Source organism: Anabrus simplex, chromosome 7, assembly GCF_040414725.1.
Source record: "Anabrus simplex isolate iqAnaSimp1 chromosome 7, ASM4041472v1, whole genome shotgun sequence".
In the NCBI taxonomy this organism is placed as follows: domain Eukaryota; kingdom Metazoa; phylum Arthropoda; class Insecta; order Orthoptera; family Tettigoniidae; genus Anabrus; species Anabrus simplex.
Genome location: NC_090271.1, coordinates 120,033,685 through 120,052,944, shown reverse-complemented (window position 1 = coordinate 120,052,944; position 19,260 = coordinate 120,033,685).

Genomic DNA, 19,260 nt, shown 5'->3' with positions numbered 1-19,260 from the left:
GACTTAGGTCATGAAGCTATCAGCTTGTTTTCGGGAGATAGTTGTTTCGATCCCCATTTTCGGCAGCCCTGGAGCTGGTTTTCCGAGGTTTCCCATTTTCACTCCAGGCAAATGCTGGGGTTGTACTTTAATTGAGGCCACGGTCATTTCCTTCCCACTCCTAGCCCTTTCCAATCCCGACGTCACGTTGGAGCGACGTAAAGCAAATAGGGAACATGCATGATTCGGGGTTTTGATTAAAAATATGCTAATCTGATTCAAAATTTCACGCAGAATTCAAAGATGTGATCAGAATGTACAAATAATAACTCCAAACATGATAAAAATCTAAATTAAAGTACGGAAATGTCACGTCACGCAAGTACGCTATCTCATTGGTCTGACGTCATCGTACAGGTTGACTGAATTAGCAGACGAAATAACACACTGTGTGCTGTGAGAAGCAGGATACACGTAGCGTATTTCTACTTTATGTTAGTGTCTGGTTTGGTTAAATTCGAAGTCTATACATTGGATAATAATCTGAGTGGTATATTTTAGATTTAAAATGAATCCTGCGCAGGCAGTGAGGCAGAAAACTTATAAATGGTGTATAGTTCCGATGAGCAATAGCACACCGCATACCATCCCAAACAAATTGTTTGTAAATGTTCCAAAGACGCTAAAACTAGGGAGAAATGGATTTTGGTGAGCCGGAGAAATGCTGGTGATATATCGGAAAAGTCTACAGTTTATTTTTTTAAAGAATATGAAAGTAATAAACAGTGCATTAATTCATGCTGATTATTAAAGTATTCTCTAAACCTAACCTATGTTTTGGGTGATCCATGTCTAGGTAATAAACCAAAGAGATTATGAACCATATTGACAGCTCTAATTATACCAATTTATCTTGGCATGCGACAGTTATTTTCACACCAGGCAAATGCTGGGGCTGTACCTTAATTAAGGCCATGGCCGTTTCCTTCCCATTCCTAGGCCTTTCCTGTCCCATCGTCACCATAAGACCTATCTGTGACTGTGCGATGTCAAGCAAATAGGAAAAAAAAAAGGTAAAAGTCACAGTACCCAAAGACATTCCTGTATTGAACGACTAAAATTTCACCAAGACACTTTTCTTGCGTGATATGCTCAGCTTGTTAAAAGCCAAATGTAATTAATGTTATTGGCATTACGCCCGCTAACTACTTCTACGGTTTTCGGAGACGTCGATGTGCAGGAATTTAGTCCTGCAGGAGTTCTTTTACGTGCCAGTAAATCTACCGACACGAGGCTGACGTATTTAAGCACCTTAAACTACCACCGGACTGAACCAGGATCGAACCTGCCAAGTTGGGGTCAGAAGGCTAGCACCTCAACCGTCTGAACCACTCAGCCCGACTTGTGAAAACTAGATGAAGTCATATTTATCTTTATCATGTTTAACTTTTTCCCTCCACCAAGATATTTAATGTTTCTCTTTCATGGGCCCCGGAAGTGGGTAGGCCAGTTGCCCCAACCGTAAATATATATTTTTTCGGGAATGATAGATTATAGACCTATAGTACTATGATCTTTCTTTCTTTCCTTCTTTCTTTCTTTCTTAATCAGTTTATCCTTGAAGTTTGGCTTTTCCCTCGCACTCAGCGAGGGTTTCACCTCTACCTCTTCAAGGGCAGTGTCCTGGAGCGTGAGACTTTGGGTATGATGATACAACTGGTGAGGAGGGTCATTACCTCGCCCAGGTGGCCTCACCTGCTATGCTCAACAGGGGCCTTTTGGAGGATAGGAAGATCGGAAGGGATAGACAAGGAAGAGGGAAGGAAACGGCCGTGGCCTTAGGTGCCTGGAGGAGAAGTGGGAAAATACGAGAAACCATTTCGAGGATGGCTGAGGTAGGATTCGAAACCCCTCTACTCAGTTGACCTCCCGAGGCTGAGTAGACACCGATCCAGCCCTCGTACTATTTGTTTTCAACTTTCATGGCAGAGCCGGGAATCAAAAGCGGGCCTCCGGGGGTGGCAGCTAATCACATTAACCACTACACCACAGAGGCGGACTAGTACTATAATGCTACCTATATGTTTATGTTAGTGCTGAAATCCGATTTCTTACTTTACTAATGCTGAAAGCCCGAAAATGTAATGTTATTCTTTAATATGGGAATCAGTCTAGAAGGAAATTTTGAAAGTGATGTGATTTCTATCCAGGTTCGTTGTTATCGTAATACTATGAGTTACAATACATTGCACGTATATAAAAGATGCCACTTACAAACTTGCTTTTTATCCGCGAATTTCTGCGGCCACAAAAGTCACTATTTTTCAAGAATGATGACATCTACACATAATAGATTTTCTGACTGTGCTGTTTTGAACCTTTCCTCTGTCATTTTGAAGTTATTCGCGATCACGAATAATAAACAATCGGCTTTTAGTAACGGCTGATGCACAATGGCTGGTAGAGCTGCATGCGGTACTGGATCGTGACGTCACAGCGCGCCGCTTACGTCAGAGGCTGTTTCACTCGCCTTGCGGAAAAGCACTTTGAACATTTTTTTAATGGTAGAAAACAAGGCAACTTACCTCATTGTAATACGTTTACGTACTATTTCATTGGTGTACTTTTAAAAAAAAAAAATTTGAAAATTATGCATGTTCCCTATTGTAAAAAAAGAATAAAAAGAAAGAAATTCACACCCTAATTTCAAGCATGCCCAATCTCAACCAGGATGTAAGATGTTATTCGAGCCAGGGCTGGTAACACATCTTATTGTATAAAGACTGAATGTGCGAAGATGTGTTGTGATCTTTAGTGATGGTAATCTTGGTTTTAAACGTGTAAAAATGGAAATGAGCTAGCGACTTCCGTACACCAAAATTTGTCAAATCATAAAACCTCATTCTCATCTCAAAGTAAACATTAATGTGAAAAATGATCCTTACCTTAAAGTAAAGTTTCAGTTAATATCTGTTACATTAGCTGGGCTGAGTGACTCAGATGGTTGAAGCGTTGGCATTCTGACCCCGATTTGGCAGGTTCGATCCTGGCCCAGTCCGGTGATATTTGAAGGTGTTCAAATACGTCAGCCTCGTGTTTGTAGATTTTCTGGCACGTAAAAGAACCGCGGGACAAAATTCCGGCACCTTGGCATCTCTAAAAACCGTAAAAATGTAGTTAGTTGGACGTAAAGCCAATACTATTATTATCTGTGTTAATTTCTTTTTTTTTTTTGCTAGTTGCTTTACGTCGCACCGACACGGATAGGTCTTATGGCGACGATGGGACAAGGAAGGGCTAGGAGTGGGAAGAAAGCGGCCGTGGCCTTGATTAAGGTACAGCCCCAGCATTTGCCTGGTGTGAAAATGGGAAACCACAGAAAACCATTTTCAGGGCTGCTGACATTGGGGTTCGAACCTACTATCTCCCGAATACTGGATACTGGCCGCACTTAAGTGACTGCAGCTATCGAGCTCGGTGTGTTAAATTTTTGTTTTAAATTAAAGTAAAACCAATTTTGTGTTCTTAATTTTTTTTTTGAAAACATCGAACTGTTGTGCTTTGTTTGGCTGTCTGTGTAATTCGGCGTGGTACATGACTGCTATGTTGTCAGACCTCGTACTGGCTGTATGGGTAACAGGTGAGCACAGGATGGAGAAGATGCGAAATCTCAGCGTGTTTGATCGCGGCCAGATTATCTGTACCATGTGTATAGGGCACCCCGGTGATAGTCCAATGGGGCTTATGGTTCCGATCTTTAGTTAGCTTCAGGTGGTTCTAGTCCTAATTTTTAGATGGCTCTGGAGGTCATTCACAACGAGTAGGTAGTTGTAGGAAGGTTCTGTAGATGGCAGGCAAGTAGGCATGAAAAATAGCGATTTTAATTGTACCGGGTGGTACACCTCCACGCCGCTAATTCGAACTTTGCGCCAGTTGAAGCTCCTCTACTGGAGGAAGCCTGAACTTTAACTACTGGGTTAATTCTCAAGTTTATCAGAAGATGTCATTACTATAAATTTTGAAGTGTTCTGAACTGTGTCTTTTTCAATTCATATTTGTTTTCTCTGTAGCAAGAAGTGTGAACATTCTCTCCTAGATGGCACCACTTAAGAACTACTATTGTGCACCCTAGTGCAAAGTGAAGGAACTTTTCTTTGAAGAAATTTAGTATTTATAAGTTTGTTCTTTATTAAATTGCTTTCTGCCATTGTTTAAGTTGGCAACGTTAACTCTTTCTTTCCGCCAGTTTTGAAATTGGCCAATCATAAATTTCTGTAATTAAATTTCCACCAATCCTGGTTTTCTTCTTCAGTTTTGACATGTAATCTTTTGGCCGTCCAATTAAAAGCTTGTGGGCGGGTGTTCTTATTCTTGAAAGGTCTCGAATGTTCCACGAGGGTATATAATCTGCTGATTTTCGGGTCTCCGGGCCACTTGAGTAACATCTATCATAGTGTAAATTATGTAGCAGGGGGCGGGAAGCGCCTCTTTCGTCGGGCAGCAGTTCTTCAATAAGGTAATGGCCTTTTAATAACTTATTTTCTTGCTAGCTCAGCAGTTTAACTCTCAGGGCAGGTTCGATACCTTTTACCATGTAACTTTCCTCTAAAATGTAAAAGACACTTGGTATAGATTCTATCTCTTTAAACTACATATTGGGATAGAGAGTGCTTAACCCTCTCGAGCACCCACTCCTATTGCTTTGAGGTGAACTTATTTTCACAACCGTTTCTTCCCTTCCTAATGTAATATAATTCTTTCTTTTTATATATATAAGTCACCTCTGTAGTATGGGATTAGCCCTTGCATAAGCGGCCTAGAGCCAAATAGTTTTTAATAAAGTATATTCGGAGTGCAAGTTACGCCTCCACTCAAGTTTGTATTTTGGGGCCATGTAATTGTCCTGTTTCTTTGGTGAATAGGCCTCAGTAGGTTGGGTATTTTTACCCCTGTGTCTATGTCCTTGGAGGACAGCTTGAAGGTGGAATTTGGTGTGGCCTTTGATAGGCTGGAACTTTGAGAGCGGGTTGCTCTTCCCAAAAAAGTTGTTTCTGCGTGCCTCGAGGAGGCTTTACTGTGTAATTGGGAGCAAGAGCTCCTGGGCATGATTGGGGTCTTCTGCCCCTTTGTTGAATCTTGTATATGGGTAAAGTTGGGCTTATAGCTCAAGAATTGTGTGTCTGGTTTTCGGAGCCCAAACCCTGTAACCACTGTAATTGTACATTCTCGATTTGTTGCTAGGCTACTAAGTACCTGTTATATTTGTTATTTCTTGATCTTAAAAAAGAAAATATAACCTTGTTAAATTTTAAATTAACTTTAATTTCGTAGATTGAGACCTATTCATCCCAGCACCTTCTTTCACCTCTAACTACCACGGATAACTCAGTAACATTAATAATTAAAGGCCGTTTGTCTCGAAGTATTTAAAGTCTAACCTCAATCAGTGGGCCCTTCTGACAAAGAATTAGCCGTATAACGTCAAGCATTATGGAGATAATATTGCTGGATTGCATTGAATAAAGAACGACTACAATATATCAGACCGTAATATCGAAACCAAAATGGCGGACGTCGTGGGCGCAGTAGCTGCCGACTGATGAAGGTTAGGGTAGCACGCAATAACTTCATTTCGACGATAAACCAACTACTGTTCACGGTTTTCGGAGATGCCGGAATTTAGTCCCACAGGAGTTCTTTTACCTGCAATAAATCTACCGACACGAGGCTGACGTATTTGAGCACCTTCAGATACCACCGGACTGACATGGAATCAAACCCGCCAAGTTGGGGTCAGAAGGCCAGAGCTTCAACCGTCTGAGCCACTCGGCACTAAATGATTTTCGTTGATACCACTGAAAGCGCTACACAATATCTAGTTCAATCCGCCAGAAATTACGAAAGTATCACGTACCGTACATATTTTTCCAACGTTGGTAATTTAACATGACAAATGTAACATCATAGGGAAAATCACTGTTGCACCATATTTAAACGCTTCGCGAACAACTACTTATCACATATAATCAACTAGAATCACACGTATTTTACTAGAATAGATGGATAGCCCCACAGGAAAATAGAACAACAAGCTGATTATTTAGAAATTTCACTTAGTCAAATAACGTTTTCTCTTAGATTTCAGTTCGCTGGATAGGTTGAAATACATGATAAAACTGTTGAAATTATGTTTATAACATCATTTTTAATGTGTAAAGATAATCTAAGGTGCGAAATTCCTCAATTTATTCACTCTCATGAGAACTATGAAACATAATGTGTTGCCTTAGTTTCGAAGTGGTGGACAATTTCTAAAGTTCAACACTCAATAAAAGGGAAGCCCAATGAACGGCCCTGGTGATGTTAAGCCTTCCTTACTGGAAACTCTTAAAACATACGTTGACAAATGTTATTACAGCACTTCCAACAATGATGGTAAACTTAGTAATGAAACGTTCAGACACTAAAGAGAGAACGGGATTTTCCCCTTTGAAGAATATGAGTATAAAAACTCTATTGACTCTAAGCATGCTCAAGCAATAATGTATTTAACCTACATGGACGAGCTTTAATTTGGTATAGACTGCTTGATAACACATATCCACAGCATGAATCGGAAGGTATTGGTACTATAAAACCCCTGCGTTACAAACGGAGCTAATTCCAGCAAGTCATTATTTCTTCAGTGTAACAGTGTACAGACTGCTCTATCACATTATAAGTTTTGTCATGCTCCAAGATCCAGCCAAACGTTTACGCAGGCAAGCACAGATTCTTGCAAAATACAGTTGCATCTAAACCACGCGTCACTTTGAAGCACATTGATACTGACGGAACATCACCATATCAATTATCTATCCAAATGAATTGTTTTTTGTGGGATACGAATAGGGTCACCATTTAGAATTAGAAACAACTCTTCCCTAACCTCAGACTTAGGCCTACTCTCAGATGACAGATTATACACACTACTGTTTTGTAGAAATATTCACGATGTAGGCCTATGTTCCTAATCCACTCCTCTCTTAATGTTTCATTCCTTAGAAAACTTAATAATAGTTGTATGAGAAGTATTGTCATAGTTCGATTTAAATCCGGTTCAAAACACGATCAGTGCAACCACATTCTTACATTACTGCGCATAATTACAAATCCTAAGTGACCACTGACCGATGTGAATACACCCACACACTTATATTCTACAAAGAAGCTAATATTTATGGTCAACATTCATGAAATTACACCGACCATTTTCGGTTGGAAAGAGATCTTCCCTAACCACAAATTTTGGTTTCGCAGATACGATAGTTTGGTACCGTATTTGACTTACAAATTATCCCGATGAACATTCCTTATCCATTTCTCCCGTAAAGATATATCTTTAGGGAATTTAAGAGCTGAAGTATCCGTAACGGTTTAATGCGACCAATAACCACGAACGCAGCAGGAACAACCCATTTTGTGAAATGTTACAGCAGGCAATATAAACACTATTATACATTAAACGTTCTATTATGTACACTCCTAACAATACACCAGGTACAACTCCCGTAAATAACACGTTTTAACACAATGTAAACTCATATATGAACCAACCACATGTCTGAAACTTTCGCCTACGGAGGCGTCATTTTCCTCCCAATCGATAGTAGCATTCAAGGTCTGATCAAGACCAACTACAATATCTCAGATCTTAACCGACTTATCCACCATAGGAGTTAAGGCAAAATTCCTAAAGACCATAATGGGCATCTCAAAATACATGCGTTCCCGCCTAACATACGAACTAGCACGGGAACCCTTTCTTATTGAAGAACTGAGGATAAAACTACCACTGCCATCCACAATGAATGTAGAAGCACACCTAGCGGAGAGGCGGAAGAAGAGAGAAGAAATTCCGCTAGAGTTCTACAGCACAGATGCCATGCTGGATCGAAATTGGACGAACGCCAACCAGAAGCTAAGACATGTGATAATAAAACTAGCAGTACACGGGTACCACCATAAAATATGTAAAAATATGTCTTATCACGACCCAAATGAAAAATGTGAATGTTCTCTGTGTGATCAGTTCTGTGACATGTATCACATCACAAGATGTAAAAACAACAACAAATCTCTATGCGACTATAGCAAAGACTAAAACGGTCAATGATCTTTGTAATGCACATTCGTGCGCTTTTCTAATAATAATAATTAACCGACTTATCGAAACTGTCCATAATGGCGGCAGCTGGAGTGCTAGCATGCGTTTGTTCTGATTTGTGTAAGCCGTGTTGTTACCAAATATTTATGGAAATTTTAATATTATTAATCGTACATTATGTTTATTTAACTCTTTTAGTGCCGTAAGAAGCTATTTGTTCTCAAAGAGCTTACTTATTCCAACAATATCGGTGGTGATTAGGTTAATGTTGATTCTCGTGTTCTTCTCTGAAAGTATGTTCTTCATTATTAGTTAACTATGCAATATGTTTATAGTTTAATGTGCTTTGTGCCTGGATGTAAGTAAGAGCTTCAGTGTTCCCGTTTCCAAAAGACCTAGTATTAAGGCAAAATTGGGTTAAGAACATTCGCAAGGAAAACTTCGAACCGAATTATAGGACTAATAATGTTGTGTGCATTAATCATTTTATCATTGAAATCACATGTATTGTTAGGGAAGACATTATATACACATAGAAGGTGATGATCTAATTCGAGTGCCGCGCAAACTGCCGAAGTTAAAACTAATGATGCCTATCCTCGCATTTGCCCTATCAGCCAACGTTCTTTACTACAAAGAAAATTAAATCAGTCCCAGAAAGATCCGGAAAATCATGACCAAGATTTATGATTTAGAGACTAAATTATTCTTAAGCAGTGGTGCAAGAATGATGTAATTAATTTTCAACGTTTTACAATGAACATGTGTAAACTAAACCTAACCCCATTTCCCGTGAGTGAACACGAGGACTATATTCTTGTTTAATATAAAATACAATTATGCCGTCAATTCTGTGAGTTTTAAGGTGACGAGTGCTTTAGATGGTCAAGTGATCATACAAATATCGCTTGTACCTACTCAACAATACAGGTGGATTTTGGAGGGTTTGCGTGTTTTACATAATGGGCTGTGGTTAATGGTGGTGTTACATAGTATTTCATGTAAGGTTAATAATGTTCTTGTTGACATCTATATATCGTATTTACTGACCGGAGATTCATATGTGAAATATTTTTGTACTCTGTGTCTGTTTCAACCTGACGTTGATACAATAATTCTCCCTTTGTTATTTTCCCCTCTGAAATTTCATTTAGACTTACAATACGCGATAACGCTACTTTTGGTGTTTAATTATTCACATTTTGAGTTAGTGAATTGCATTTCATGACGTTCGACTTGTGATATTTTCTTTAGGTGACTCGGAATAAACATGCATAACCTTTCCCTCAACCTCTCATATCGCACACCGATGTCCGCCATATTTTTTCTGGATTGCGGTCTGATGTAATTGTAGTTGGTCTTGGTCTGATAAATTGTAATTGGTCTTGAATCCGACTTTACCCAATCGATTAACCTTGTTCGAAACAAGTTCGAACTAATATAGATTTTAAACGGTAGTTCCCATGATGCTACAGTATTTGTGTTGTTTGAATTTCAAGTGCCCATACGGCTTGTGCTGTAAATCTTTGTTTCTTGTGCTTGTTTATTAGAAATATATCTTCGCCAGTCCTCGTGAAATCCTGTACTTCCTGTTTGAGTACACATCAGGGGCTGGAAGTTGAAAGGTTCTATTAATGTATTTCTATATATTTCCTGTCTCAGTGCACTTAATTCTGTTCCTGTATTTTTATTTTCATGTGGTACTGGGATACTGATGTGATACCCATATCTTGCATATGCTGTGCTCTGGTGTCTTGCTTTAGAAAGGATTTATTATTTGTCATAATATCAACTTTGTGATAATGTTTCAATCATTCATTTCAAGATAATGGTACTTTGTGGTGTGAGGTTATGCTCTCAATAACATAGTATGCCGTACCGTACGAACTAGGGGGTATCAGATAATTATTTAGGACATATCAAGTACTTGAAAATAAAAATGTATGAATTATAATGTATTGGGACGGGAAATAGTAGAACTGCATTATAATTGTCATAGAAGGGGAGGGGGTGTTGATAGGAGGGGGGAATAGGATTGAGGGTGGGAGAGGGATGAGCATAACCGGATGTTCGTCATTACGGCGGAAATCACCTCTGCGGTATCTGTTCATAATAGTAAGGTATTGCACACAATGCACATTGTGGCTCAATCTCTGATTGCGGACTGAAACTACAAGGGGCCATCTGTCTTGGAACCGAAATTTATTATTGACTTTCATCTCTATTCTATTATATCCTCTTTGGTATAGGCTATTCCAACTTCGAAGTCGTGCAGCAATGGGCTTTTCATGAGTCACCTGTTTACAGTGTACCATGAGTACGCAGATTCGGCCAAAACCGCCATTGCCAAGGTCACTGCCATGGAGTACAATATGTTGATGATAGAGGTCACCGTCGACTGACTTGGATGGTAAGAGAAGATAGATGCGTCACAGCGCAGCAGATACTCGCGAATTCAGTGCTGGATAATAATGAACGTGAACAGCCGTACCATCCAGGATCACCTCCTTGCAATGAGGTTCATAAGCCACTGTCCTACATGGGTACCACTGCTCACCGCATGTCACAAGGCACAAAGAATGACATTGGCACAGGAACACCACCACTGAACTCTGAAAACATAGAGAAAGATCGCCTGGTAAAATGAGTCGTACCAGTTTGTACACGCTGACGGCAGGGTACGAGTGCATCATCAAGCACTCGGGCAATGGATTCTCTTGTCAGCAGGGTAAAGTTCGCCGGAGATGCTTGTGGGAACTGTTTATGTGGGATGAAATGGGACTCGTCGTACATCTGACGAACAATACAGGAACCTGCTGTCAGATCATGTCCATCCACTTGTTCACCTCCAGCACACCACAGGGGACGTGTATGTGCAGTAAGGCAATGCACTGTCCAGTCGCTTCCAAATTGTGGTTTAGATTAAGGTAAGGAACTGAAACGAGAAGTTGGCTAATTCCTGTTTTCAACTATCCGGAAACCAGTTTGTTGTAGTTTCTCATTTCAACTCCAGGTGAACGTTGGGGTAGCGTCTTTCTTGTAGGCTCTGACCACTTCTTTCCCAACTCGTAGTCAATTTCAAATATGCTAGTACTAACAACTTACCATGGCTGAACAAGTTATCAGACTTCACCAGCTCCAATATTTGGGACTCGACTGCTATGTCCCAGGTCCTTTACGTGAATAACACCTCCCCTCTAGCATTATGTATACCGAATGGGTGGGGGTAGTAGAATATATCCCTATCTGTCATAAAGAGCGACTTTCAGGTGTAACCTCAGAGACTGTTGGCTCGGAAACGTAGTTTGACGACCCACAGGTCGCTAACTGAGTCTGACATCGCTTTCACTTGTTTGTACCAGCCTCACCGAGCGATTTGGCTATGCGGTTATGGTCGCGTAGCTGTGAGCTTGCATTCGGGAGATGGTGGTTTCGAATCCCAACGTCGGCAGCTATGAAGATGGTTTTTATGTTTCCCCATTTTCACATCAGGAAAATGTTGGAGCTATACCTTAATTAAGGCTACGGCCTCTTCCTTCCCAATGCTAGCCCTTTCCCATCCTTGTGTCGCCGAAAACCTTCAATGTGTTAGTGTGACATTAAACCACTAGCCAAAAATAAATTTTATTAGGCTCCTCGCTTTCATTTTTCCTATCCAAGTTCCATTGGTAAACTGTTGTTTTCTTCTGACGCCAACTATTTCAGGTTTGCAAGGCCGGATGTCTTTAATTTTTACGCTCTTCTTTACCATTCGTTTCTTTTTCAGATACGCTTATTCTCCAAAGTGTCGGACCTCTCCGACTTGTATCTCCTGTTGCGTTAGGAGAGGATGGTTGTCCAGTTGTATTTCATCCTAAAACAATAATCCCCACCGGACATTATAATAGGGCATTAACTGTTTAAGAGAACTGAAGGCCTAGACGCTGACCACTTAGCCATGGAGCCGGACAATTTAGTGGTGATGATGGTCATTTATTGCTTTAAGGGGCAAAACAATTGGATTATCGGCTGCTGGTGCCAGAGTTGATTGTGGTGGTAGTTACTTTCAGGAGCAAACCAATTTACTGTATGTTGTGTGCCTAATGTGCTTCAGCAATAAGCGAATATCGATTTGCAAGTCACATGAATTGTTATTACAGTTTTTGATAGTGAAGATGTAAGCTGTTCCTCTAACTGGAAAAATAAATTTAAACAGTACAATTAAGACAGCTTTGAGTCTACAGAAGCAATACCGTAATGATATCCAATTTGTGAACCAGAATTGCTAGTAACTGTATCGACTGTATCAGGTCTAGAAAGCAAAGAATAACGACCGAGAGGATTCATCGCGCTGATTACACACCACCTCGTAACATGCAGGTCTTCGGGCTGAGCAGCGGTCGAGTGGTAGACTAAGGCCCATCGGGGTTTGTTTTTTGATGTGACAACGTCGCACTCAACAGGCCTGCATGACAGGTAATTCAAGACCTCAGCTACATGCCACAGCAATAAATTTAGCGCAGTGGCGCAACTTCTTTCTGCGAGGGCCTCATGCTTAGCGCTCGATTGCACGCATTCGGTACACTGCGGAGCGCCATAGCGAGAGAAAGCGTCGACAGATTTAAAAGATTATCTCGATTTATTCGCAAGTAGATAGGCTAAAGTGACTTTATAGCGAATACAAGGGCAGTTTGTGAATAAGTGACTGCGAACATCGAGATTCGCAGCAAACTTTTTATTACATCGGCGATTTGCCCGTCCATTTCGATCTCCATGTGGAGTACCATTAGAAAGCTCGCTTTAAGACCAGGGCCTCTCAAACGCCCAAAACCTCACGTGTACAAACTCAGGCGCAGAGGTCCTGTGCACAGTGCATCGGTCCCACTCAGCTCGTACCAGCGCGTCGTCTCGGGGCGACTCGGCTAAGCTCGGCTCAACTCGGTTCGGATTTGGAGCGCTACGGAGCAAGTGAGGAAGACGGAGTCAGGCGAAGCGAGCGAGGCAAGCGTGGGGAAATAGAGAGACAGCGCTATTGCTCCAAATCGAGGAAGGTGGATCTGCACTCTGGTCAACCAAACGAAGTTGTCTTTTGCACCGTGCACCGCGCAATGCACTGGTGCATGCACCCTGAGAGGCCCTGCTCTAAGACCGAGGTGATGGTATCATAACGGTTGCCCTGCGGAGCCTCAGGAATATATACTGGGTCGAAAATGTGTAAATTTCCTAATTTGCTTTATATCGACTTCTGAATGTAACGCATAACGGTACCATTGCGGTAGACTAAGGACGATTAGAGCAGAAGTTACATAGGGTTTGAAATGTTTGAATTACCAAATATATTGAAAGAGCTTATGCTCGGGCTGTATAAATTGGTCATCCGTGTCGCTAAGTGACCAGTCAGATAAGTTGTCTGTCTGTTAGATCATTAGCCCAGAGGGTGGTTGAATCCTAAAATAGCACCACCAAAGGCTATGTAGTTATAGGAAAAACATAAAAACCAATGGCATCACCAAAATGAGGAATAGTAGGCAAGGTAAGGAGTGAGGTAGTTGGCCATTGCTTTCCTCACTGGGCCAGACAGTGCTATTGTTGCACGGCTAACCCTATGAACAACAGTTTTCATGCCTTTATTTACGGAACATACTCACTGAAATGCCCCAAATGTATGCATGTTGGGTATTCAGCCCGAAGGCTGGTTTGATCCTCCACTGTTCCGCCAACAGCTGCCATAGATAGCCTACGCATCACTGAAGAGCCAAGTTAATTTCTTATCGAGACTTCAAAAGCCTAAACGAAAAGGCGTTCATTGACTACGCACTCAAAACACCGTAGCACAACGTACAGCTCGTACATTACATTGACCACAAAATAACTTTGTTTAACGAACTACTTTTAGAACTGTATGACAAACATGCTGCCCCCATACGAACAGCACGAGTGAAACGTAAACCATCACCTTGGCTGACGCAAAACATACGGGCAAAAATGGAGAAAAGAAATGCAGCTTACAAATATTATATAAAAATTCCAACTGCAGACAATTTCGAAAAGTACAATAAAATTCGTAACACAACAACTCAGACCATCGGAATGCTAAGATACGCCATACACATGACAACTTAAAAAATAAAAATTCTGCCAATGTTGGGAAAATTCTTCGGAACATTGGTTTAACAAAAAATAAAAACAGACTAAAACACTAATACTTTAGCCCGGCTGTCAAGATTTTCACACCCGCGCAACGATTGTCGTTTGACATTCACACCCGCGTAAAGATTGTCGTTTGTTTACACGCTCGTGGCCTTCTAGGGAAGGATGTTGTCAAATGGTGCTCATTGCTGACAACCTCTGTACTTAGGAACTAGTCATATTGACAAATATCATAAGAATTCACAGACATAGCACTCCTATTCGTCGGTGCTAGCCCTGGACCTCAAAAGTAATATATGTATTTGTCCAGGGATCATGCTATTTTGCTTGTTTAACTGCCCGCACTAGTCATATTCACAAAGATAATGAGAATTCACAGACATAGCACTCCTGTTCGTCGGTGCTAGCCCTGGACTTCAAGAAAGTTCTTGCTGTGCGGACGGTTAAGAATAGGATCTGGACAAGACATATTTGTGAGCTTTTATTGTGCTGGGGTTGGTAACGGATTATGATTAACATAATTGACTGCAACGACATCACGTTGCACTTCACATTAGCCAATAGGGATGCAAATAGCTACTTCAGAAATTAAAATGGCGTGTAACAGTCTTCATTAGGTTATAAAAGTAAATATACTTCTTCGGGCGGGATGGTGGATTCCTGGACTTCGCAATGATCACATCTCTCCTCTGAGATGCTCTCCAAGTAATATTTCATTATTTCCCATTTAATATAACATTACAAATAACATGACAGCCGGGCTACATTTTTACCGATTAAAACAACACTGACTTGCCATTAGACGAATTAAATAAATATTTCTGCTCACAAATTTCACAGACGAACGAACTAAAAGGGAAACAATCAACAGACTTCATGCGAAAACAAAACACGATGGAATATAATTTTATTTTTCACATGTAACTTTTAATGACGTCAGAAGCAATTCATGAAATAAAGTCAGAGGCTACTGGATGTGACGGAATAAATTTGACATTAATTAAAAAAACCAAACCAAACCCCATGGTACTACAGCCCTTGAAGGGCATTGGCCTACCAAGCGACCGCTGCTCAGCCTGAAGGCCTGCAGATTACGAGGTGTCGTGTGGTCAGCACGACGAATCCTCTCGGCCGTTATTCTTGGCTTTCTAGACCGGGCATTAATTAAAAGACTCTTTGAAATTGTACTCCCAGCAATTACGCATATAATAAATACCTCACTCATGACAGGAATCTTTCCCAATATATGGAAAAGTTCCATAACAAGACCAATAAGAAAAATCAATAATACAACAAAACCCGAAGACATTCGACCAATTTGCATACTTCATTGTCTTAGTAAAATATTAGAAAATGTCGTTCACAACCAGATAACAAATTATCTTAACAAACACAATTTACTCGACAAATACCAATCAGGATTTAGACCTAACCACAACACTACTAAAAGTTACAAATTACATTCCATTCAAGTAGAAATGGACAACGGACAAATGATTATCCTTGTACTTGTACTTGTAAAGCATTTGACTGTGTGACAGGGAAATATTATTAGCTAAGCTACAGGCACAAATCTCCCCTGCGAACCATGTGATCTTGTCGCGGTGGAGAGGCTTGCTTGTCCCAATGAAGGAGATAGCTGAGCCGCAGGTGAAACCATATCGGATGGGTATCTGTTGAGAGACCAGACTAACGAATGTTTCATCGAAAGGGGGTAGCAGCCTTTCGGAAGTTGGAAGGGTGGCAGTTTAGATGATTGACTGATGTGGCCTTGTAATAATACTCAACATGGCTTAGCTGTGTTGATACTGCTACACGGCTGAAAGCAACGGGAAACTACAGTCGTAACTAACTCCCGAGAACATGCAGCTCTCTCTGTATTAATGATGTACTGATGATGGCTTTCTCCCGGGTAAAATATTCCGGAGGTAAACTAGTCCTCCATTCGGATCTTCGGGTGGGGACTACACGGGAGGGGGCCATCATCAGAAAGATGGATACTGACATTCTGCGAGTTGGAGCGTGGAATGTTAGAAGTTTGAATTGTTGTGATAGGTTAGAGAATCTGAAAAGGGAGATGGATAGACTAAAGTTAGATGTAGTTGGTGTGAGTGAAGTACGTTGGCAGGAAGAACATGATTTTTGGTCATGCAACTACCGAATTATCAACACAAAATCAAACAGCGAGAAAGAAGGAGTTGGTTTAATAATGATTAAGAAAATAGGACAGCAGGTAAGCTACTTCGACCAGCATAGTGAAGGAATGTTTGTCATCAAAATAGAAACCAAACCAATGCCCATCACGATAATGCAGGTCTATATGCTCACTAGTTCAGCGGATGATGAGGAAATCGAAAGAATATACGAAGAGATAGAAGATTTAATATAATATGTAAAAGGTGACAAGAGTCTAATTGTGATAGGAGACTGGAATGCAGTGGTAGGCCAAGAAGAGAAGGTAATACAGTAGGAGAATTCGGATTGAGACAAAGGAACGAAAGAGGAAGTCGGCTGGTTGAATTCTGGACTGATCATAATTTAGTCCTTGCCATTACTTGGTTCAAACACCACAAACGACGGCTTTACACGTGGACGAGACTTGGAGACACTGGAAGGTATCAAATAGACTTTATTATGATTAAGCAAAGATTCAGAAACCAGGTGTTGGATTGCAAAACTTTCCCAGGAGCGGACGTGGACTCTGACCACAATTTGTTGGTTATGAAATGCCATCTGAAGTTGAAGAAATTGAAGAAAGGAAGGAATGCAAGGAGATGGGATCTAGACAAGTTGAAAAAAAGAGAGTGAGGGATTGTTTCGAGGAACATGTTGCACAAGGACTAAATGAAAAAGTTGAAGGAAACACAATAGAGGAAGAGTGGAGAGTCATGAAAAATGAAGTCAGTAGGGCTACTGAAGAAATGTTAGGAAGGAAGAAAAGATCAACTAAGAATCAATGGATAGCTCAGGAGGTACTAGACCTGATTGATGAACGAGGAAAATACAAAAATGCTAGAAATGAAGAAGGCAGAAAAGAACACAGGCGATTAAATAATCAAGTGGGTAGAAAGTGCGAGGTAGCTAAGGAAGAATGGCTGAAGGAGAAGTGCAAGGATGTCGAAGGTTGTATAGTCCTAGGAAAGGTAGATGCTGCATACAGAAAAATCAAAGAACCTTTGGAGAAAGGAAATCTAGGTTATGAATATCAAGAGCTCAGATGGAAAGCCAGTTATAGGGACAGAAGACAAAGCAGAAAGATGGCAGGGGCATATCCAACAGTTGTATCAAGGTAAAGTTGTAGATGATTTTGTTCTGGAACAAGAAGAGGGTGTTGATGCTGATGAAATGGGAGACGCAATTTTGAGGTAAGAATTTGACAGAGCGGCGAGAGACTTAAATAGGAACAAGGCACCTGGGATTGATGACATTCCCTCTGAATTACTGACTGCCTTAGGAGAAACCAGCATGGCAAGATTTTTCCATTTAGTGTGTAAAAATATGAGACAGGAGAAGTGCCATCCAATTTTCGGCAGAATGTTGTTATACCTATTCCCAAGAAATCTTGTGCTGACAAGTGTGAAAACTACGCACCATTTGTTTAGTATCTCATGCCTGCAAAATTTTAACACGTATGGAAAGACAAATTGAAGCTGAGTTGGGAGAAGATCACTTTGGCTTTTGAAGAAATGTAGGAACACGTGAAGCAATCCTGACTTTACGTCTGATCTTAGAGGATCGAATTAAGGACAATCCCACACACATGGCATTCATAGATCTAGAAAAGGCATTCGATACTGTTGATTGGACCATTCTATTTAAGATTCTGAAGGTGATTGGGATCAGTTACTGAGAACGAAGAATTATCTACAATCTGTATAAAAATCAGTCTGCAGTGATAAGAATCGAGGGCTTTGAAAAAGAAGCAGCAATCCAGAAGGGAGTGAGGCAAGGCTGCAATTTGTCCTCTCTCCTTTCCAATATTTACATAGAACAGGCAGTAAAGGAAATCGAAGAGGAATTTGGAAAGGGAATCACAATCCAAGAAGAGGAAATCAAGACCTTGAGATTTGCCGATGATATTGTTACTTTATCTGAGACTGCAGAAGATCTCGAGAAGCTGCTGAATGGTATAGCCGAAGTCTTGATTAAGACGTACAAGATGAAAATAAATAAGTCCAAAACAAAAGTAATGGAGAGCAGTCAAACGAAAGCAGGTGATGCAGGAAATATTAGATTAGGAAATGAAGTCTTAAAGGAAGTAGATGAATATTATTACTTGGGTGGTAAAATAACTAACGATGGCAGAAGTAAAAACATAAAATACAGACTAGCTCAAGCAAGGAAGAGCTTTCTTAAGAAAAGAAATTGGCTCACTTCAAACGTTGATATAGGAATTAGAAAGATATTTCTGAAGACTTTCATCTGGAGCGTTGCATTGTATGGAAGTGAAACATGGGCGATAACTAGCTCGGAAAGAAAGGGAATAGAAGCTTTTGAAATGTGGAGTTACAGAAGAATGCTGAAGGTGAGATGGATAGATCGAATCACGAATGAAGAGATACTGGATCGAATCGGTGAGAGGAGATTGATTTGGCTAAATTGACGAGAAGAAGAGATAAAATGATAGGACACATCTTAAGACACCCAGGACTTGTTCATTTGGATTTTGAAGGAGGTGTAGGTGGTAAGAACGGTAGGGGTAGACCAAGGTATGAATATGACAAGCAGATTAGAGCAGATGTAGGATGCAATAGTTACGTCGAAATGAAAAGGTTAACACAGGATAGGATGGTATGGAAGCTGCATCAAACCAGTCTATGGACTGATGATTCAAACAATAACAACAACACCTAGGTCGATAGCTGCGGTCGCTTAAGTGCGGCCAGTATCCAGTATTCGGGAGATAGTAGATTCGAACCCCACTGTCGGCAGCCCTGAAGATGGTTTTCCGTGGTTTCCCGTGGTTTCCCATTTTCACACCAGACAAATGCTGGGGCTGTACAATA